Source organism: Mastomys coucha, unplaced genomic scaffold, assembly GCF_008632895.1.
Source record: "Mastomys coucha isolate ucsf_1 unplaced genomic scaffold, UCSF_Mcou_1 pScaffold7, whole genome shotgun sequence".
NCBI lineage: Eukaryota > Metazoa > Chordata > Mammalia > Rodentia > Muridae > Mastomys > Mastomys coucha.
The window spans coordinates 727,348-750,955 of record NW_022196913.1 but is presented as its reverse complement, the minus strand read 5'-3'; the positions used below and the strand labels follow the sequence as shown (position 1 = coordinate 750,955).

The 23,608-nt window shown below is 45.1% G+C and overlaps 1 protein-coding gene across 2 annotated transcripts in view; it reads right to left on the bottom strand.

Moving 5' to 3' along the window:
• Positions 1–22,613, bottom strand: part of LOC116081472 (protein FAM107B) — a 63,106-nt gene extending 40,493 nt beyond the window's left edge. Inside the window, exon 1 of one of the 2 annotated variants that reach the window (XM_031358051.1) lies at positions 22,423–22,613. The gene's annotated coding sequence lies outside the window, so the exon portion shown is untranslated. Of the gene's footprint in view, positions 1–22,291; positions 22,379–22,422 lie in introns of those variants that run through there. The other variant, XM_031358052.1, reaches the window with a different exon arrangement.
• Between the last annotated feature and the right edge of the window lie 995 nt (positions 22,614–23,608).

Sequence of the window (23,608 nt, the reverse complement as noted above, 5' to 3'; positions counted from 1 at the left end):
AGAAGGTACGCTCATTTCAGAATGGCTCCTAGTCAAAATTCTTCCCAATTGATAGTCCTAAAGGTGACATCTATGCTAAAATTTAATAAAGTAAGGAGCAGTCACAGAGTAAAATGATAGTCTTCATTTCTAAAGTTTAAAGTTTTTGTTAATTTGACGTATCCCCAACTTCCCTCAGACACTCCCAGAGGGTAAAGGGCTCATCCTACTTCCTGCCAAGGGTACTGCCCCTGCTTAGGGGTTTAATGCAGTTCACAAACTCAGTCTGATTTTTACTCATTTGTCTTCAGTTTCCAAAGCTTTCTCAGTATTTCCTCAATGTTAAAAATACTGAAAAAAAACTCCAGCATAAACAAGCTCCTTCCCTGTCGTTGCTACATGTTTCCTTTGATGATTCTGAAATAATAACGGTTTATAAAGATGACAGGTCTCCACTGGGGAGGGGATCGTCTCAGAGTTGCTGGGAGATGAGGAGCTTGCCAGACTGCTCACTTTCTAGTCCTGTTTATAAAATAAATCACAGCAGCCCTCAGGAATTATTTTCGACTCAAGAAGCCACTCAGAAGACAAGAAAGCTAGGTACTACACTTTCACATAGAAGAAAAAAGTCATTTTGGAAATTCCTGTTACAAAAAAGAAATTTTAACTATTGGGGTTGGAGAGATGGCTCATCAGTTAAGAGGGCTTGCTGCTATCCCAGAGGATCAAAGTTCAGTTCTTAGAATACATATGTGGGGAAGGCTCATAACTTGCCTGTAAATCCAGCCCTCTTCCAGCCTCTGTGGGCACCCGCACTTCTGTGCACGCATTCCCATGCACTCAGGCACGCACACACTTGCTCTCTCACTCACCTCTCAGTAAAGACAACTATGACTACTGTAGAAGAGATTAAAATGAGGAGAACTGGTCAGAAGGGAAATCTGTACATCCTGCCTCATGAATCACTGCTGAGGGCTGAAGGTAACAGAATCCAAATTCTGTCCAGAGCATGCTCAGTGATTTCATCTGCACTTCAAGTAATGATCTCTCGACCAGACTACCCAAAAAAGACAGAACATTTTCATTTAAACTCAGGCAAATGAACTCTAAGAACTCTGTTTGAGTCTGTGATGTCCTCACAGGTGCATCTGCTTGAACATTTGCTCCCCAAATGGAGGGACTGTCTGGATAAGATGTGAGCCTTTAAATATGAGGCTTAACTGTGGGAATCAGGACACTAAATATGGACCTTGTGATTATGACTCTCAAAGCAAATGCAACCTCACATGTTCATCTCCCACCACCTCACAGCAAGCTGTAATCCCTCTGAAACTGTGAGCCAAAAAAAAACCTTTCCTCTTGCAACTGGTTTCTGTCAGGTAGTCTATCTCGGCAACAAGAGAAGTAACTCATTCAAAGACAGTGTCAGAATTATAGTGGAAAAAAGTTACTGTCTATTAATTTTCATGGCCTCTCATAAAAATGTACCCCAACACAAGCATCTTGAAAATGTCTACCATATAGTAAGTATTAAACTCAAAGGAGCAAATAAACTAATTTTTGTAAATCGTTTCCTTAATTTTCAGCTCAAATAGTTACCCACTGACATAACTTTAAAGACCCATTAAAGTGTGGCTCTCTCCTAAGTGGCTTATGCATATTAAGTGCCATTTGTAAATGACCACAGCAACTGGTGGGTTCCAGAAACAGAAAGTACTACATTACAAAGGAAAAAAAACTCAAGTCCTAGAAACAGAAAAATCTGAGAATCACAATACTATTCAGAAGACAGGTTTATAACTGCACTGAAATATTGAATATTTAACTTCGAATGGGAATGTAACTAAGAATCTCACCACTGGAATAAATCAGGTAGAATCCATGAGAGCTGAATGAATCATTGGCCAGCATCCACCTCCACACTCAGCCTGACAACCCTAAAGCTGCTCTCCAGAGTACAGCCAAACAAACACAAAGTTTACCTGTGCAAGCGCACCTGTGCAAGCACAGGCATTCCTGTATTCCAGACCTAGTCTCTGACGTAAAACACACAGCAGCAACACAATTTCAAATTCAAGTTGGGCTAATCCCAGAACTTGGGAGACTGAAGCAGGCAGATCAAGTGTTTCAGGTTAACACACACACACACACACACACACACACACACACACACACATACATACATACATAATACATACATACATACATACACACATACATGACCTTAATGTACCTGCTTGTATTACAATTGTTAATTAGGTTCCTCCCAAAAAACTGTTTGCGCAAGAGGGTTTGCACATAGCTTCTGGGGACCTGCCCCTAGTTGATTCTGATTGGTAAATAAAGATGCCAGCAGCCAATAGCTGGGGAGGACAGACAGAGGCGGGATTTTAGGATTCCTGGGCTTGGGACCAGGAGGAGAAGGAGGAGATCCACCAGGCTTTTAGGAGAGAAAAGACACAGAGGTTGCCACGGGTATAGAAGTACGGAAAGCACCTGGACTCTGCTCTAAGAAAACGTGGCCCAGAAGGCTGATTAGAGCTAAGAGCAGCCAAGCTGGAATATAGAAATTAGTACGTAGTAACTCAGAATTATCTGAGGGAGGTAGATTCTAGCAGCATGGTGGCTAGGCAGCTGACTATTGTTCTGCTTAGGGCATACTAAAATGTAAAGGCTGAATGTGTATGTTTCATTCTGGAACATCAACCATCGAGGTGGGAAGCAACCCTCATTGGGATTTATTAACTAATTATTAATTCAACACCTTATAGCAAAACATTAAGGAGTAGGGATGGAACTCAGAAGCAGAGTGCTCGCTCAGCGTGGGCAAGGCCCTGCGTCAGGTGTTCTCACTGCAGAAAGAGCTTGGCTACAGGGCTTGAGACAGGGCTCAGCTGAGTCTGAATCCCGAGTATCCATTGAAAGCTGAGGCTAGCAGTTCAGGAATGGGCCCTGACGGTTATGCCCACCTGTAGTTCTGTCATATTCTATTTATGTCTGTTCCAGTGATCCACCAGCAACATGGCAGAGAATCCTCTGAAACCTAAAACCAGCTAGCCTGGAATACACATGAGAGACAAGAGAGCATGTCTCCAACAACTGACCCCAGGGTTGTTCCCTGACTTCCACATGGACACTGAGGTGCACATTTGCCCACATAAACACATGTGCACACACAGACATACACACATTGTATATACCATCTACACCAAAAGAAAGAAAGGAAGGAAGGAAAGGAGAAAGAAAGAAAGAAAGAAAGAAAGAAAGAAAGAAAGGAAGGAAGGAAGGAAGGAAGACAGAGCACCCTCAGTGGCCCATGTAAGAACATAAAATTATTTTAAATGTTTTGTCATTCCCTAAAGTCTTTTCCAAGAAAACCAATGGCATTATAAGTGCTGAGTTGTGCATTAAGTTAGATATATAAGTACACAAATAAAGTAGAACTAGAACGTCAAAGCATCCAATACACAAAGTGCCACTGGCCAGGAATACCGTAATTTCCAGGTCTGAAAGTTAACTGATCACCTGCTTCCTGGTGTCCAGAACCAAAAAGTTACATAGTTTTCATTTGCAAGAAAAAAAATAGCATCCAATTTTTCTCAAGGGAAAGGAAAAAAAATCATAGCATGCTAGTCGAGAAGACATTTCCCACACGGCTTAGCAAGGAACAAAGAGCAGACAATATTCCTCATCCATCCACACACGTGCAAGTGCAATGAGCACCTGGCTATTCTCCTAATTTCTATTTTTAAAAAAACGATGTTAAAGGCCAAAGGCACAGATTATGCTTGGCCTTCAATTCACTTTTCCCAGGATCTTAACTTCATACCAAGATGGATCTCAAAATAATGTATTCTGCAGAATTTCCCTAAATATCCTTTTCATCTGCATACTCACTGAGACAGACAGAGAGATGAAGAGCTAGAGAGCCCATGTCCTGCTGCTCTGGCTAGTGTGAGAGGAGGTTTCCCAGACTGAAAGACACTGTAGGCTCCAGTAAACTGAGGACAAACACACCACATGCCTGTCTGCACAGGGTGAGCTCGTAGACTACAGGATGGAAAGGCCAGCAATAACAAGAACATACACTGTCTACAATGTACCTGGTAAGCGTTAAGGACAGAAAACAAAGAAGGTGAAGAGGGACCAAAGCCTCTGCAGGCCTTTTCAGAGAGGGATCTAGGGAACAGGAAAGGCCTAGGTAAGTACAAGAAGGGACATTAATGGAAACCCGGCCAGGGACAGAGCCGTGGCAAGACCAGACTTGGACTCACCCTTCTACGTGGAGAAATGGGTTAGCCTCGGACCACTAGAAACCAACTCTTCTAGAAAATGTCTAGAGCCATCCTTTTCAATGCATCCTTTATAAAGACCTAGATGCATAATTACACGGGGACATCTACTTGTCATCACTGCAGGTGACCACACCAGCCAATTGTTTTAAAATGGATGTCCATTTGGTATAAGACATAATGTTGAAGGTTCCACACTGTTTACAATTGCAGCAGATGTCTGTCCAGGTTGGCCATTTCAATTCTAGCTTACTGTTGACAGATCCTTTGTGACTCTTCTGGTTGTGGGACACTAGAATAAACCTCTGACTTTGAAATCAAGGACACTGTTATTATCCTGTGTATATCAAATCTGGATTTGGAGGGGTGAGTCAATAAAACACACCACTCAGCTTCAAAACACCTTTGATTTGCTCTCCCTATAAATGCACGTAAAGTTTCCGTAAAGCTCACTCAAGACATGCTTAGAAAGCAAACACCCAGGCGAGCCTATGCTCAAGAACAGAGCTTTGTGGTACAAGCTCTCAGGGCCAAGCACCCCCAATGCTGCCAACTGTTTTACTGAGTACTTTCTCTACACGGGCACATGGTGGGCAAGCAACTGCACTGCTGTAAACCCACTGAAGGGCATCATTCCAATTCTATTAGCAAGGAAACAAACTCAGGCAGCTAACTTACTTGCCTGGTGAACTGCAGACCTAGAAGGTGGACCTAAACAGTGGAATTCCATCCTCTCACACTATGTCTCAACTTAAAGAACTGGGAAGAGAAAAGTGGTTCACAAGGCAGAAGTCCCCAGGAAAAGAAGTGAGGATAAATCCCTTGGCTAACGAGAGCTGGGGTCTCACTTAAGATCCAGATATATGCAACCCAGAACGCAATATACGGCAAGGCATCTATCTACCTGTTACTAATAAGTGTCAAGGGACATGAAATGCAGAACCACAGGGCAGACCACAGAACTCTGAAAACAGGATATGGGTGCATCTTCTGAGCATACATCACCTACTCCCCAGCTGCCCTTCTGGATTTTAGTGTGTTTTAATCTCTGTACTTATTACAAGTCTGCTGGCTCTCCATCTGTCTTTTGTTTTGTTTTTAGGTTTTTTTTTTTTCTTTTTTTAGAAAAGGGTCAGGAAACTCTGTGGCCAGACACATCACTCCACCCAAATCATAAAGATAGGGTGGGTGGGGATGGAAGACTCACTTGCAGTTATCAAGCAGCCAGGGAGGAAAAAGGAAAAGTTCACAATAGAAGCAAGCTACAGAGGAACAAAAAGAAATCCAAGTGCACCTGCTTGCTAGAAAGACCTTCTCAATTTCAGCCTTGTGGGACAGTCCCTGCCATTACAAAGCCACTTCTTAGGAGCCAGGCTTGGATGCTATGGTTTAGATACTATTCAAAGCTTTCTCCCTAAGAGGCCTGCTGGTATTACTGCCCTTAGGAAGAGGTTCAGGATGTGTGGAACAAAAATGATAGAAACACAAGAGGAAATGCTGCCTTATAAAGGAACTGCCAGCTACTCCTGCTGACCACAGCTTCCGACAAACACCAGCCGAGGGCAGTGAGCTAGACCACCTTCTGAAGCTCACTCAGCCCCCATGGAGATAACCCACGTCCTCCTGAGCACAGCCAGCTCAGTGTCAGGAGCCAAATTTCAGGAAGCAGGAAAGCCCTACAGGGGACTCAAGGACTGGAACAACAGATTCCTGTTTCCAGCTAAACCTGGAAAACCTCAGTGCATAATCAAGTGAGCACAGGAACAAGCCCACAGTGGGAAAGCAAGCATGTCCCCATGGGAATGCTTTCTCATCCCACAGCATCAGGCCCCATAGTCTTCCATCCCCTTTCACCATGAACAAAGTCATCTCGGGCAGGGCAATAATCTGCAGATGGTGGCCTCCAAATAAAATGACCCAAGTAAAAACCTTCCTCTTGGTTCCCATAAGCACCACAAGCATGGAGCACTCTCTGCCTGAAGAAGCAGCTCTGAGGACCCCAGACTCCTCCCATTGCCCTTACTCCCTCACCCCTGCTTTCCCAGAATTCAAAGGAAAATAAGGCTTCCCAAACCAATTCTCATCAGGCTGGAAGGTAAAAGGAGTCAGTGTCCTCTCCTCCCTCTTCCTCATTCCCCTGCCTCCTTTTCTAAACAGTCCTAGCCAGCTATGTCTTAAGGAGTCTAGTGTGCTCCTAGGAGCTCCCAGGAAAGACCACTGTCTCCTAAGAGAATCAAGAAGAGCTACAGTAACAGACACCATGGCAATATGATGGACTCAAGTTTCCATATTAGCTGAACAAACAGACAGTCATCTAAAACAAACCCAGAGAAGAGAGCTCAGGGAACCACAAGGCACACTGTCTTTTAGAATTCAAACAGTAAATATGCAAAGAGAACAACCAGGTCTCTCCGATGACAGTCAACACACCGTGGAAGCCCCTGTGCATGTAAGCTGGGTGTCTGTATTTATCAGCTAGAGCCACATCACTGCTTTTAGAGTGTACGAAGGCTCTGCTACTAACTACACCTGGACTAACCAGTCAAGCCTGGACAAATACTGACTCTGTGCCAGTTTCTTTCCTGCTCTCCGCCTGCCACTAGCAAGGGACTCTGATTCTCACCTGCTTGAGCAACCAGCAAACAATTCTTAAATAGCAGGCCTGTAAGAAACAGCAAACAACCTGGGCAAGGTCACATCTCAGCATAGGTGCTCTCCTGGGTTTGGGTGACTGGTTCTGGTTGGTCATGTGTTAGATTCCTGACCTCCACCAACACTGTTCCTTCTACTACTCCCAACCCTTCACCTCCACATCCATCCTGGAACCCTGAAGACCTCCCTTCTCTGCAGAACACCTCCTTGCATCTCAGAACCAACCCTGTCACCTTCCCATGGAGTCTAAATCACTGATCACCTTGATTACACCACAGATCAGCTCTTGTGTCACTCCTAAAATCCATCCTTTTGAACCCTAACCCAAAATGCAATAGTATTTGGAAGTGGGACATTGTGAAGGAAATAAACAGAGTAGAGCCCTTATGATGAATTCACACCCGTGGGAAAGGGATGAAGAAAAGCATTTTACTTTTCCTCTCTGCCATGTCAGGATTCAGAAAGAAGTATCCTGAATGCAGGCCCTTCCTAATTCTGAACCCAACAGTACCTTCATCCTGGCATTCTCCACCTCTAAACTAAGAAGGGAATGATGGCCACTTTAGTCACTCAACATCTAGCAGCTCAAGCTAACAGCCACACACACTTTTATGCCCAGAGGTGTGCCCTCCATTCTTCAATTAGCTTTTCTGCTGGATAGTTTTATGTCACACAAGCTAACGTCATCAAAGAGGAAAGAACCTTAATTAAGAAGATGAGATCAAGCTGAGGGACGGCCTGTGGGACATCTTCTTGATTCATGGTTGAAGGCCCAGTCCACTGTAGGTAGTCCTGGGCTCTTGGGGGGAGGGGGAAGCTGAGCAGGCCATGGGAGCAAGGCAGTAAGCAGCATCACTCCGTGGCCTCCAGGTTCCTGTCCTGGATTCATTTGATGATGAACAAATTTGATGATGGGAAGGATAAGCACAACAAACCCTTCCTCCACTGCTGGTTTTGGTTATGTGCCTCATCACATCAATAGAAACCCTACCAAAGACAGAGCCCAAAGCTTCAGACTGAGCCCTCTGTCCACCCTAGCTCTACATTTTACCACTGCTTACAGCTAGCCCAGCACATGAGCTCAAATCTGAGGAAAATTCTCTTGAGTACTAATAAGATCAAAAGTCTCGTGCCATTGAATAGCCATGTCAGCAGTCACGCACAAAGTCACATCAACACACCATCCTGGGTAAATACACGGGGAGTACTGTTGGTACCTGCACATAGAAATGGTGCCTACACTTTACCTGCTGGTTCATTTAGGGTCAGAAAGCAAAGATGAGAACTCTTGAGTTCATGAGGGAAAAGGGCATCCCACACATCACCCAGTTCTAGGCAACATCAAGTTCTTACTCTCTCTTGTACGCTGTTAGAACCAATAAATGATGTCACAAGCCTGCAAAAGACTAGGGCCACGGTGAGGTATGAGATGTCTGTCACCCACCATGAGGACTCATGTTTTATTCTCATACTTATCCACAAAAACACATTTGTCTTATATTTATTTACAAAAAACTCACAAATATATTCAACCACAGGAAGTCACTCAGCTCTAGAAGTCAAAATGGAGAGACAGCAAAGAAAGTTGTCAACAGTGTAAACAAACGCCTAGGCTTTTGTCTATAATATGAGAAACTGTTTGTAACACCTAATATGTTGTAGACTTGATAAACAAGAACTTGTCTCTTCCACATAGAATTTCAAACCTCATTATTCTTCCTCGACAATAAAACCATCACCAGCTCAGGAGCTAGTGACTTCTGTTTCCTGTTCCTGTCTGTATTCTCTGTGGCGGCAAGCATGTGGGCTAGGTATGATAAGGCAAGACCACATGTGACAGCCAATAATGCAGTTTCAAGTTAGAGGTCAAGGGACAAGAATCCTTTAGGTCCTGTGTGACTCTGCAGCTTCAGCACACTTTATAAAATAAGAGCTAGGGAGAGGTTAAGCATGAGGACCTGAGCTCAAATTCCCAACACACTGAAAAGCCAGGCGGCCATGCACATACCTGTGCATGTGTGGCACTGTGGGGTTTGGTGGAAGAAGAGGCAAGTGTGTTGCTGGGACTTACTGGCTACCAGGACTGCTCAGGCCCAGTGAGAGACTATGTCAAGGGAATACGAATACAGTGGGGAGTGACAGAGTGGGACTTCTGATATCCTCCTCTGGGCTCCATACCCATATACAGGCACTATAGTCTCCCTCCCTCCCTTTTCTACACACACACACACACACACACACACAGTTGTAAGTTCTCTAAAGCATCATCCCACATTGAAATCCAATGCTAATTGTTGAAAACTCCTCCCTGGGCTATTATAGCAGTGACACACTTCAGAGACACAGTTGGGGTATGAATTTAGAGAGAAATATCAAATGAATCACCCACACATAAAAAACAATTTATCTCCATTTAAAAAGCCACGTTGATCCACATGACGTTAGCAAAAGTGCGCAGACCAAGTGTCTGACAATTACTCTGAAGGACTATAAATAGGCTGTTTTTGAAATTAGTCAGCTTTGCATGCTGTTCTTCTCAAAGCACATGTGTGCAACATGTTCCAGACAGTAACCAGGCTGCCTAGTTTCTAGCAGAAATGGACTAGAGTGAAAAACAACAGTCCTGTTAGAGTCACAGATCTCAGCCACTAACTGTGAAACAGGAAGTGCACAAAGAATTGTAATTTAGGGGCACTGAAAGCAAACAACGGAAAGCGTTCTCTGGGCACATCTAAGGAGTGCTGCTGCAAAGCCAAGTGTGTTTTTATTTACTACAAACTGAATGCATCATGGATAAAGAACGAAGCATGTCCGAGTGGACACTGTTCTCCACTCCGATCCTCTAGTGCTCCTACATGGGTAACTAGTCTAATGACCAGCGCTGGGGCAAGCACTCTGAGTTTCCTGTACTGCACAGGATGGGTGGGTACCAGCATGCCTGCAGCCTTTGCAGCCTTAGAAACTAAGGCTAAACTCAGGAAGTCAACACCAGACACTTCCCTCCTTCTCACGAAAGTGGATGATTTAGGGCCTGAATTCCTCCCCACCTAGCATCCATACACTTCCCCAGAGGTCCCATCAGAAAGCCTCAGGTCTAGAACTGCTCAGTGTAGGGAAAAGAAGGAGATGAGCAGTTCCCTGATGGCTCCCAAGTCAATTCTCTGGTGATATGTTCAAGTATTTAAAGGCTAAGTGGTGATTTTATGATAGAAATGATCAGAGGAACGAACGATTTGTTTCTTTTTTTCATGTGGGTTGGCCCGACACTTATTAAACACACTATCAGTTCAAATCTACCTAGACATTTGCTAGGAATCTTGGAGCACCCAGCAGCTCAAAGCTCATTTATGCCTTTTTAAAAATCAGACAGCTCTTCAGGGTACATGGAAGGCCCAGGAAAGAATGTTTATGGGCAATAAAATATGGTATTCCTTTGACAAAAAAAAAAAAAAAAAAAAAAAAAAAAAAGACAGTAAAATAGTAAGAGGGATGGATGGAGAGAGGCAAGACCACAGGATGGGTGGGTGCCAGCATGCTTTCTGTTGTTAGTGTAATCAAGTATTTGCGATCTGAAGGTCATGGAATGTTTCTGCTTTGGTCAAGTCAAGTTAGTTAGTCTTATATCATTTAGCATTCACATAATCACCCAAGTATTAGGGTATTTTTCTCATGTGGGTTTTGACTCCACACAACCAGCATTAGCTGTGCAGTTTCAGGAAGGCTCCCTAAACATCTAAGTATTAGATTACCCACTACTGCCCAAACCCTTCAAAAATGGAGATTGAATCAGATGACCTCCTGTTTTCTGTGGCTTTTGTTAGCATCACTTTACAATGTCAAACTCTTTTATCATTCCAGATTTCATCTTTTTTCAATACCTTATGGTCAAAGCCAAGATTTACTTGATACCAACTGTCTAGTCAAAAGTATGATCTTTAATTAAGGCACTGAGGGAGGGATGCCCAACTCTGAACTGTCACAGTGATGATCCTTATCACAATGTAGTTTCCAGAAGCACACCATATAGCAAGAGAAAGAGCATCCACACAGAAGGAACCAATACATGTCCATGCCCTTCAAATGCTGAGGATATCCCCAGATCTGACTGTAGTGTCAGTGTGCAGCTTGCTGGTAAAGTGAGCCAATTTCATCTGCTATGACCTGGTCCTTTAAAAGGAGCACGTTCTACCCTGGGAACAGGACAGCAAGCCATCTTTCCAAGCCACTTAAGACTCAAGCTGAAAACTGCAATTTTTCCTGTGTTTTGGAAGAACTCATCTTTGCCATTCTTATCCCCGCCCCCTGTGCGTGTGTGTGTGTGTGTGTGTGTGTGTGTGTGTGTGTGTGTGTGTGTACACGTGCATACATGGTCCTGTGTGCACTCAGGAATATGTGAAGGCCAGAGGTTGACATCAGGGGGCTTTCATAATCACTATCTACCTTACTTATAATTTAGAGTGAGCCTGGATATCATCAGATCAGCTAGAATGGCTGGCCAGTGAGCACCCATGACCCTCCTTTTCCTGTCTCCCCTGCCCTGGGATCACAGACTCGCAGGGTGCTCCGAGGTTTTGTACGGGTTCTGGGTTTCACATTTAGGTTCACATGCTTATACGAGTACTTCACCAGCTGAGCCATCTCTCAAGCCCATCATTCTCCTCTTTTTTTTTTTTTTTTCGAGACAGGGTTTCCCTGTATATCCCTGGCTGTCCTGGAACTCACTCTGTAGACCAGGCTGGCCTCAAACTCAGAAATCCGCCTGCCTCTGCCTCCCAAGTGCTGGATTAAAGGCGTGCGCCACCACCACCCAGCCCATTCTCCTCTTTTTAAAGAAGTTTATGTGTATCATGTGTATGCAGGCGTGCTGTGTGTGTATGTGTGTATGTTCCATGTGTGTGCCATGTGGCTGGTATCCACAGAAGCCAGAAGAAGGTATTAGATCCTCTGGAGCTGTAGTTAAGATGGCTGTGACCCACCCAACACAGGTTCTGAGAACTAAACTTAATCCTTTGAAGGGAGGTAAGCACCCTAGCCACTGAGCTACCTCCCTACCCCTTGTAAGTTTATTAATGCCTTGCCTTTCCTAAGAAAAGTCTGCTCATACATGTCCATACACATCAGAAAATCTCAACTGATTACTGAAGAAGATAACAGACGATGGTCTATACCACCACATGGTACTGTACCTTATAATCCTATGCTGTAAGCTCCTATGCTGTAAGCTATAAGCAGCAAAAATACGCAAAGAGTTAATATTACTATAAAACTAACCTGACACAATAACATTTATAAATAGCAATTAACTTTGATGGTAAGAAATACATTACATGAAGTAAATGGAAAAGCCCAGCCATTCTGTTAAGTCCCCACTGTCCTTAAGTCACTACAACAATGCAATGGCCATTACAGGTCTCATCTCATATTTGCTAACTTGGTCATTAAACAATCTCCAATGAAATACTTAATTCAAGGAACTATCCTCAATAGATGCTAACAACATTAGGGGAAAGGTTGATGGGGGAAATTCACGATGAAGGATCAAGCTGTCCCTATCACTGCAGGTGGCAGTGGATATTGTCTTGGGATGATGCAACACGAAGCAGATGCCACTACGAACAACTTAGTCCTTTCTACAGAGCTGGGGTGCTAAGAGCATGAACCCAGAAGAGCAGTGGTGCTAAGCTCCAGTTTACAGACCACAAGAACTTGTGGAATAAGTTTTCCAAACACACTGCAGCCCAATCAAGGAAGTGGGCCTTTCCACTAGACAACAAACCAAGAGTGCAAGGAAGAAGGTGCTGAGAACAGCAGCTCTGCTGGATTTATCAAGCCTTTAGAGGTGAAACCACCAACACATACATTTTAAAGATTCGATTTCAAAGAAAGCTGGCATAATAATGCTACAGTCACATTATTAAGAAATGAGGCCAATATTAAGATGGTGATAAATTCAATAGATTTCTGGGTTTCCCCCACATCTTGCCTGAGTTTTCGGTTGACAACACCTTCAGTCACCCCTCGGGCAGAGGACAAGCCTGGCCTAGCAAAAAAAATAAGCAACGATAGTGTGTTCTACTCAGCTCAGGAGGGGAAGCCTCTGAGGTCAGAAATCAGGAATGGTCCTGGGGATAATAACCCCAAGAGGAAACTTATAGAGCTTCCTGCTCAGATACTTTTGCAAATAAGTTTCTAGCAGCCCAGGGTTTTAACTGAATCTTATTCTTATAGAAAGAAAGTCAGTGTTCCAACAGAGAGGTCAGAATAGAAGTGAGCAAGATGCTGGGAGCTGAGAGATATGGAGACAGTGGTGCCGAAAGCTACTTACACTTTTGTCTCTTGGACAAGGCTCCACTCTAGCATCGCTACCTCCGGAGTTTGTGGGGGGACATGAGACAGGGAATGAGAGGGGGTCGAGAGGGGTGGGATTTGATTTTTGTGTTTTTCACCATCTTCAGAGTCTAGCATCATACCCACTAAATCTCTTAAGACAAAAAACAAACAAACAAAAAACCAGACTCTACAGTTAGTTGAAATAAGTCAAAGGAAAACTTTTAAAAATAAAATTGTTACTTTTTTTATTCTTAAAACCACATTCTAAAAAGCAATGCAGGGCTTTAGTTGTGACTGTGAACTTAGTAATAATAAGCTGGATTACACAGCAAAATCCTAAAAGGTGGAAGGTATACTACCTGTGAGAAGCTAGTGCAACAACGCTGCAATTTTAGAGACTTAGAGAGTTGTGGAACTAGCAAAGACTGTCTTAGCAGAGACCACGGGTGGAAAGTGCATCCTTATTCAAAACAGCTCACTGCTGTTCACAAAGCAGGGCTCATCAGTGCTCACCCAAGGCAAACACACGTGACCAACTCTGACTGAGCTACTGGTGTGAATGAGTTGCTGTCTTCCTCAACTCCAGAATACTTGTAACACATACGGAATCCTTCTTCTATACAGGATATTAAATATTCTAATAGGAATGTTGCATAGAAAAAAACTGTTCAAATATGTACTTGGCACAAAAGGGAAAAAATACATTAATATCTAATGCAATTACATAATCTTCTTTAAAAATGTATGGTGCCTAATTAAATTCCATCCAGTAACAGTAAAGTCATAACTAGCCTCAGGGTACTTCATACAAAAATGTATTTCTGGTAAACACCACATTTAAAACATAACTCAAGCATGCAGCTCTGCCTAACAGCGTAATTATGTGCTTTTAATCTGGTGCCACTCTGATGTTATGCCGAGGAAAATTGCCCCATAGAAGGATCACTTGAGGATGCCATAATCCCCATACAGTAAAGCCAAACTGAAAATTCAGGACAAACACTTTTCTTAAAGCTACAAATTCAGATTTATCTGCAAGCCTATGTTGCCTACCAGAAGTCTCGGCACTCTCTGAAGCTGAGATGTGCAAGCTTTAAATGTGGAGTCAGAAGAGCCCAGCGGGATGGTGAAGAGCCAAAGCTGAACTTGATCTCAGCCTCTCACCCTGGGCAAGCTTTTTAGTCCCTCAGCACTTTAGACTCCTCCCTGGTCAAGCACTAACCACAGACCCACCCTCATGGAATCACTTAGAAGATCACAAAAGATAACATTTACAGAGCAGTGCATTGGTGAATACTATTTTTATTAATGTCATCTTAAGGTACATCCTAAGGATGTTTTTCCCATCACCACGGAGTACATCCTTCTAAGAAAGGCCAAGAATGCCCCTTAAAAGCATATGAATTATAAAACAATGAATGGGCCTCAAAAACACTATGCAGCTGAACAAATTCAACCCAACAGGGTATATTGTATGCTCCATTTGTCCAAAACTTCTGAAATGGCAAAACTTTGTGGAGACAGAAAGTGAGCCCTGGTTGCTGAAGGCAGGGGTTGGAATGGGAGCTGACTATGGAATCTAAAACTGAACCAGGATGATGGCTGCCAAGCCTACAAATTAGGAAAAACTATGAACTATACATTGATAATGGGTGCATTGATGAAATGTAAATCAAACTTCAACCAAGATGTGCTGTTAAAAAGACATATGTTCACGTGAAACTTCACATTCGTCTGCCATCCTCATTCCAACACACAGTGGAGCAAACGTGAGATGAAAAGGCAGAGTGCTTCAAGTGGGTCCTATCTTAACTTCCCAGCCTCTCCCAGGACAGCTTCTCATCTTCTTCTACCCCTTGCTCTCCTCATCTGTGTGTGATACAAGAGTAAAGCAATACTAATCTCTGAGGGTACAGTGTATTATAAAGATAATTCTCAGCCAGTCTTTCTTGTCCAGTAAATAATGTCATCGTCTGCCTGGTGTCTGGGACCAGGTGTCACTCATGATTCTTTTGCAAGCCAGTATCAACTCCAAATAATTAGCAAGCCATTGTGGCCCTATTTCAAAATATATCATCTAGCTACTGGAGCATCTTTTTCCACTGACCTTCCTGTACCTGTGTTGGATGCTCAGACACCACTACTCATTCCACAGCCAGAGACAGACATAAAATGCAAGGTCATCTCTTCCAGCCCCTTCACAGGACCCTCCCATCGTGTCTGTATCGGCCAGTTCCCTCACAGTAGGACCTCATCTGGAAGCCTCCCTCCTGACTGCCCACCTGGCTCCATCCATATTAGCCTTCTTGTGGTTCCTTCTACAGCAAGCTTCCATGGACCTCAGCCCCTTTGCTCCACTCAGAGAGAGTGGAGTGGGTTGCACAGACTTGTTGCGTTTGTTCAAAACTCAAATAGGACCCTTACCCGACTAAAGCATCACTTCCTCTCCAACAGGCTGCAGCCCTGAGCTGGACTTGGTTCCCTAGCAGCACAATGAAAGAGCTACCACATCTGTGTATTCATTTACTGTCTATCAATCACTATCATGCTAACGCCAAACAAGAAGACTTTGGTCTGTTCTGTGACCAGATCCTACAGCCTGCCATATAGACTTGTACACACCAGCATTCCTAAATGCCGAATGAACAAGGTTCACTCTACTACACAGGGCACTACCAAAACCTGTGAGTTGGTAGTAACTATGTTTACAGATAAGAATATAGGATCCTAATGGCCCATGCCAAACTTCAGTCTATGACATTTCTGGTTCCATGAGCACAGAGTAACTGGACTGGCCACCACAGCAGGACCTATAGGAAGTACACCATGTTCTCCTCACCCGTGTAGGTCCTGTCTCCTTACACCATCTCCTAAGAGGTGGCCCATGTTCTGAGACATTCCCCCTACCCAGGGCATGCTCTTCAGCAGCTGCTGACAGGTATGGGTGCATTGTCAGGTATAAAGGACATGGGGGTAACACAGGCAGAAAGACAGAATGACCTCAACTCACAAAGGAGAAAGCTGAACAGCCTGTCTCAAACCATCCGCTAACCCCAGGGAGCCTGGCTGTAGTCTAGGCTTCTCTCTTTCAAGCACACTGTACTGCTCTGTGCAACTGTTGAAGAGAAAGGAAGAAAGAGCAAGTGCGGGAAGGTGGGAGGGAGAGGGGAAAGGGGCGAAGGAGGGAGAGAGAGAAGGAGGGAGGGATTCAGGATGAACTTTGGTCATACTTGTGCCCATAGTGATACCTATTTCAAATGACGCCAATTTTTTAGGGGAAGAACATTATACACCTGCATAGAGATGTCCACAATGACATTCTTAACTTTCTCTAAGACATAGGAACTTTCATATCTCTACCTTGGACACTCATAAATAACCCATGCTCACTTAAGACTGTGGGGTTTTGTCCTATGAGTATGCGAGTCTTAAAGTCTCATTAGCACCCACCAGGCAGCTTAAAAAGCTGACTTTTTCACTTCCCTCTCAAGAGTACAAATACTTATGAACGTTGGTGTCAGGCTTCCACAGCCTTCATTCTTACACACCTCACGATGACACTTTAGGAAAGATGCCAAAACCTGAGTCCAAGAAGAGAAGACAACAAGGACATTCTAATATCACAACCAGGTTATCTTTTAAATGCTCCAGGGAACATGACAAGATGAAAAGCCAGGTGAAGAGAGGGATGGAGCCCCTGCCCTCTCCAAGCATCCCTACGGCACATGACATGCTGCCTTACTAAAACTCTCAGTTACAAGGCTGCAGTAAATGCCCATTTTAACTGTTTTTTGTTTTTTATTTTTCACTACTGAAGTTCTTGACAGACTTGGAGATGAGCCCTCGTTAGCTGAATGGCTGGGGAATCCTGGCTAATTCTGTAGCTGCCCGTCCTCTCTGCTCACAGCTCTGCTGGGCTGAGGAGATGAGCCCTCGTTAGCTGAATGGCTGGGGAACCCTGGCTAATTCTGTAGCTGCCCGTCCTCTCTGCTCACAGCTCTGCTGGGCTGAGGCTGCCGCCTCCACGGGGTCCAGTTACTCTGTTCTTTGCTATGTTCTGCCTGTCACATCCATGCAATCACCACGAAGGCCAAGAGCATAGTGATCTCCTGTTCTCTTCTAGAAGTCTTATGGAAACACCTAAATATCCACCAACAGATTGCGGGTTTTGGATAAATATAGTATACATTTACAACAGAATACACTCAGCCCACAGTATACTATAACCCTGAACCGTGAAGGTGTGTCATACTGAGGGGAGGAAGCCCACAGCACAGGGGCCAGTGCTGCACGATCACATTTCTATGGAGTATCCACAAGTCGAGTTCACAGACTCAAAGGGAAGAATGATAGTTGAAAGAGGCCGAGGAGACAGGAAAAGGGGGACTTCCCAGTCAACAGCTGTAAAATTTCAGTCAAGTGATCATTTCTAGAGAGGAGCTGTTCAGGGCAAGCCTGTGTCAGCAGTAACATACATGACCCAGGTACCCTCCTATCTCTGCCTCCCTGAACCTAAATTACAGTCATATACTGCCCAGGAGCTTTTTACATGGATGTTGGCAACCTGTACTCAGGTCCTCATGTTTGTGAAGGAAACACTTTACCAACGGACCCATCTCTCAGAGCCTCAGCAGGTAAACTTTTAAGTGTACTTTTACAAGGTCACAGACACTCACAGGAAAGCATCAACAGTCGTTACTGGACAAGTCTCAGGGACCACGCTTTGGAATGACACTGCCTCAGGAGGTCAGTATCACCAAATTCATGTTAGCCTCACGAATGAGAAAAGTTCACAGGGGCTACGTGACTTACTTAGAGGTCATCAAACTGTAGCCTGTATTCCCTCTTGTTAGAGAGAAGTCTTAATAACTCATTCTTAGGAAGCTTACAGAGGCCCAGCAAATTCCCTAACTAAAGCTTTCTGTGTCTCATGACCAGCAGCCCAAGGAGGAGGGCTTAACTCTTTAACCCCTGCAGCATGCTCTACTGCCACGCTATGCCTGTGCAGTGTGGAGTGAGTATTACTGTCATCAATGCCAGTACCCATGTCTTTTGTGACCTCACGTAAATCACACACACTCACACACACACTCACACATACACACTCACACACACGCATACTCACACATACACTCACACATACACACACACTCACACACACGCATACTCACACACACTCACACACACATACACTCACACACACACACATACTCACACACACATACACTCACACACACACTCATACACACACCCACACATACACACACATGCATACTCACACACACATTCACTCACACATACACACTCACACACTCATACACACACACTCACATACTCACATACACACACACTCACACACACATACTCACACATACACACACACACTCACACCCACACCCACACATACACACACACGCATACTCGTACACACATTCACTCACACACACACACTCACATACTCACACATACACACATACTCACATACACACACACTCACACACACACACACACACACACCACTACAGAGAGCAGGCCAAGCACAGGCCCAGCTGTACAGCTGCCCGTTGCCTGATACTCCACTTTGAGTGATATCTTTGGTAGAACTGCCCTGCGTTCCTCTGATGTAAATGCAGCCCTGTCCCCTCTTCCTTCCTGTATTCCAACTGCATTTGGGAATACTCTCAGGCCAGAAGCTATTTTCCCACAAGCTCCTCTAAGCTACCTCTTCAACTGTAATAGAATTTCCAGAAATGGAGGGAAATGCAGCTGTGGTCAGCTGATCTCTGTGTGACACCAGTATTTATTTCTCAGAATCTCTGTTAGTCAGGACACCTCATCACTACAACAATTGACTCCCTGATGGCCCTGGGACCCCTTCAGTAGGGACAATGAAAACTTATGGTGGCATCTCTCAGTCATTCCTCAGTGCTGCACTAGAAACTGTCCCAACATCCCAGCCAAATTCTAGACAAAACACAGCAGTCCACCTCTTCAGTTAGTTCAACTAGCCCCAGCTAGTCCTGGGCAACTCATGCCCACAGTCCTGAGTGTCTGCCTGACAGCATCAGACCTTACAGGGTTAGGAGCTTATTCCCCATCTTTCCCTGTGGGTTCTCTCATTCTTCCTAAAGCAGCTTAAATCAAAAAGTGCTAATTTCTATTCACAGCTCTGAAAGTAACAGCTATTAAATAACGCGGGGGTCACTTTGTACAATTCTTCTACCACCCTTACCTCCTCTTCCAGAGAAAGGCCAAGTCCATCTTGTTAACTACAACAAACGCAGTGCCTGGCCCCTAAACATCTATTCTTTCAGGGATGAGGCGCAGAATCCATGGATAAAAGCATCCATCCTTTTAAGTGCACTCAATGTAAGTACTCAAGAGTGAAGAACAGTTCAGATGGACAAGGCCTAGCACTTCTCCACAGAAAGGAAAAGAGAAAATAACAGACTGCTTCAAGCAGGAAAAGCAAGGAGAGGCAGAGATTAGCATGGGACGACACAAGGATGAGAAGCTCCCGTGGGACCATGCCACGCTCAGCCGTAGCTATAGATGCATACATAGATCTTCACTCTACGGAAACTTTCCCAGTATGGAACCAGTAAGCCTCAAAGCTGGTCAGTTTCTCTCTCCAGCACTTCTAGACTCACCAAGGTATATATGGACTTCTTAAACATCTTAAAATTCAGATCTCACCAAGCCGAACTTCCAAGTCCGAGTTCTCAAATCACTCCTGTACACTGAGTTCCAGAGGGAAGGGGCCTTTAGACATTAACAACACCAACTAAGCCACAGTATTCATCTGTGTCCCCCCTTTCAGTGAAAAAAAAAAAGATCCCTCAGTCATCCCAGGAAAAAAAAAAATCCTTCTTCCTTTGCTTGCAGCATTTTAAACAAAACTCAGGGCAATTAGTGAACTAGTAGCAGCACCTGTCTCCCTTCCGGCCTCTGAGTGTCTCTCAAGTACAAAACAAGTCTTTTATCTACTTCAGCATGGGCTCTCCAGCAGCCCGCTCTAGTCCTGCAGACTCCTAAACTCTGACCTGAGGTCCAAGCTGCCTGTACTGCTCACACGGTCCAAAGCACCTCAGAGGGGTATGAAATGAAACCGGGCACCCTGCTGTTTCCTTCCGGACCTTCCATCCCACTTTATGCTGTTGCAAACTACATGACTAGAAAAGCAACAGAGATCACTAGTGAGGGCTAACCATTCTGCCCTCCACCTAGGGGGCAACCCTGCAACTACTCCAAGTGTCCCAAAGCACAGGTGGAACATTGCAAATGGGACCTCACAGCACCATCACCACCTCCTCCTATGGTGGCTCCTGCTTTAGAAACGGCTGCATCACACGGCATCATCCCTGGGCACCCTGCTTCTAAATGGCTGTCTCAAAGGCTCCTTTCTACTTTGTATACTAAAGAACTCAAAGACCAAAGTTTTTACAAAGGGAAAATATTAGTAATGACAAGCATGTCCACTGGCCGAGTACGCAACCAAATGGCCTTTTAGACACTCAAAACTCTTCACTGTGTAAGGAAAATGTATTTTACTTTCTCAACACAAACTGTCTGAAACATGTGTGGGACATATGGAAAAACACTGCTAGTCTTTCTAAAAAGCAGCTCTTTCCATTCTTTATTTCTCATGAATCTCAGAAGTTTTTATAGTAAAAAGATTTACTTTTTACACAGTCCCAAGCTACTCCTGTATACATGTATACATATATATATGTACACATATAGATACACACATACACACACACACTCCCTAAAGTCTTTTGTGTTCTCTCCAGTGAAGTGCAAGGCACATTACTTTCCCTTCAGCCTCCCTCCTCTCCCTTCTGAACAGTTACTGGCAAAGCTCAGAGAAAATATATTCCAAAATAAGTTGTTAGTCTAATCCTCTGTGAAAGTGGTAAAAGGAACATTGCAAAGTTATCATTATTAAATATCATGCTTTAGACAAGTATAAAGGTTAGGAATTAACAATGTGTTCATTTAGTCTCTCTCTCCACACACCACACACACACACACACACTCCCCTGCCATCACTGAAGCAAACACACCTTCCTCCTCAGGATATGTGTGGGTGGTGGCCACAGGAGTGACCTATCTTCTGGTTTTTAATTTATCACAAATGTATATGATTATTAATTCAAAGTGTAAAGCCAGAAACTACAAACACTAAGAAACCGTCCCTAGATGGGCATCTCTGACAGGATTTAAAGCAACTTTAACAGTTGACATGTCCAAATGATAGTAGAGGTGACATGCCTAGAGAAAGCTTAGCTGTTAACAAGGAGGCTCAAATTCAGAAAGTCAAGCCAAACACGCCTCTTGTTCTGGTGTTGGTGCCTCCAGTATCACCCCCATTCTGAGTAAGTAACTTCACTTAGCAGTCTTGGACAAAAATCTTTCTGAGAAGGAATTTGTATGGTTGGTGTGTGCACTTCATCCTCTCAACAGGAATTCTCTAAGTCGCAAAGAGAGCTGGGGACGCTTCACTTCCAGCACACATGTCAAAACTTGGCTCTAATACATCAGATTACCTCCCAGTCAGCCAGAAATGTTTCGGGAGGCAATCACAGAACCCAAAGAAAATGTGGGGACTTCTGCGTAGACATCACCCAAACCTCCTGGCTTGCCCGGACTCAAAGATTCACAGCAGAGTCCAACATAGAAAAGTTACTTGCAGACAGGAAACAGGGTCTCTGCCACCTTTCAAAGCAGCACGACCCCGCCTTTGTCTGCCGGGTAGGAGCCGGCTTCGGGACGCTGACCCCATCCTGCCACCGGGGCAGGCAAGGCGGGCATCTGGCCCCGGGCAGCGCAGCCGCTGCAGTCTGGGTCTGCAGGGCCGAGAATGCAACAATGAGCCAACCAAGCAAGCAGCCTGGATTCCCCCCTCTCCAGGGGGCCCCTCCGCCCCGGCGCCCCTCGATCGGAGCCGCCGCCCGGGCCCTGCACCCTCGACCTCCCCAGGCAGCGCAGGGCCACCAGGCTCCCCGCCGCCCTCCTGCGCCCGAGGGACCGCATACCCAAGCCTGCTCTGCAGGCCAACGGCAGGGTCCCCCGAGCCGGGGTCAGGCACGCGTCGCTTTCTCCCGGCGGCCGGCCGCCTTGCAAGCCCCTCGTCTTTGTGTGAGAACTAAGTGTGGGGCCAGCCTACCTCGCACAAAGGCGCGCTGCTCCCTGGCGCGCTCCGCTGCTGGCGTTGGTACCCGGCTCCGTGGCCACCGAGGTGGTGAGAGGGTGGTTCCGACAGCGGTTGCAACGACCGAGTAGGAAGCCCGTCCGGCTCAGGGCGGCTCTCACACCCGGCGGCCTCGCGCGTCAGAATTAAGTGGCGGGGCGGGCCGGGGGCGGGGGGGGCGGCCGTGAGTCATCACCAGGCCACGCCCCAAGCCTTAGGCCACGCCCCAAGGATCGACCACGCCCCCCGGGCTTCCAGCCTTGCTTTGCCCTGGTGGACTCCAAGGAGAGAGCTCTGGATCCTTGGTCAGGTGGCAGGGGCCTCTGTTGTGTTGATTTACTTTCCTGTGCTTGGAGACCCAGGAAGGGAGCAGGAAAGTGGAAGGAAAAATTGTCACCTGTCTAATGGAAGGTGGCAGCTGCAAGTTCACTGGGCCCACAATTTAAGATTCATTATGCATCTGCTTGTGTGTTTATCTCTCACTTTCTGTCTCTGCTTTGTATATGTGTGCCTCTATGTCTGACCCTCTCTTGCTCTGTCTCTCTGTCCGTCCCTCTGTTTCTCTTTCTGTCTGTATGTCTTTTCTGTCTCTCATGTCTTTCTGTCTGTATCTGTAGCTCTCTTGCTGTGTGTCTGTGTCTCTCTTTGTTTCTCTGTGTTCTCTCTCCTTTTTGTTCTTCACACACACACACACACACACACACACACACACACACACAGTCTCTCTTTCTCTCCAGTCTGTTGAAATCCTGCCAAATAGTTTCTGGAAAAACAAAAAAGGACTTTGTTATAATTACCCAAAGTCACCAGTCGTCTGAAGGCTCAGAATTCACTGACCTGGGTTTTCCTCTCCACCCTCATCAAAGGGCAGTTGGAGATTTAGATCAAGGAAGGACTGATCTGATCTTTAAAAAAAAAAAAAAAAAAAAAATCTTGCCAGGCAGTGGTGGCATACACCTTTGATCACAGCACTTGGGAGGCAGAGGCAGGCAGATTTCTGAGGTTGAGGCCAGCCTGGTCTACAGAGTGAGTTCCGGGACAGCCAGTGCCACACAGAGAAACCCTGTCTCGAAAAACAAAAAACAAACAAAAAATCTCTCTAATTTCATTTTCTAGCTCTCCCAAATTGTTTCCCTGCCCTACCCAAAATTCTAAGGGTGCC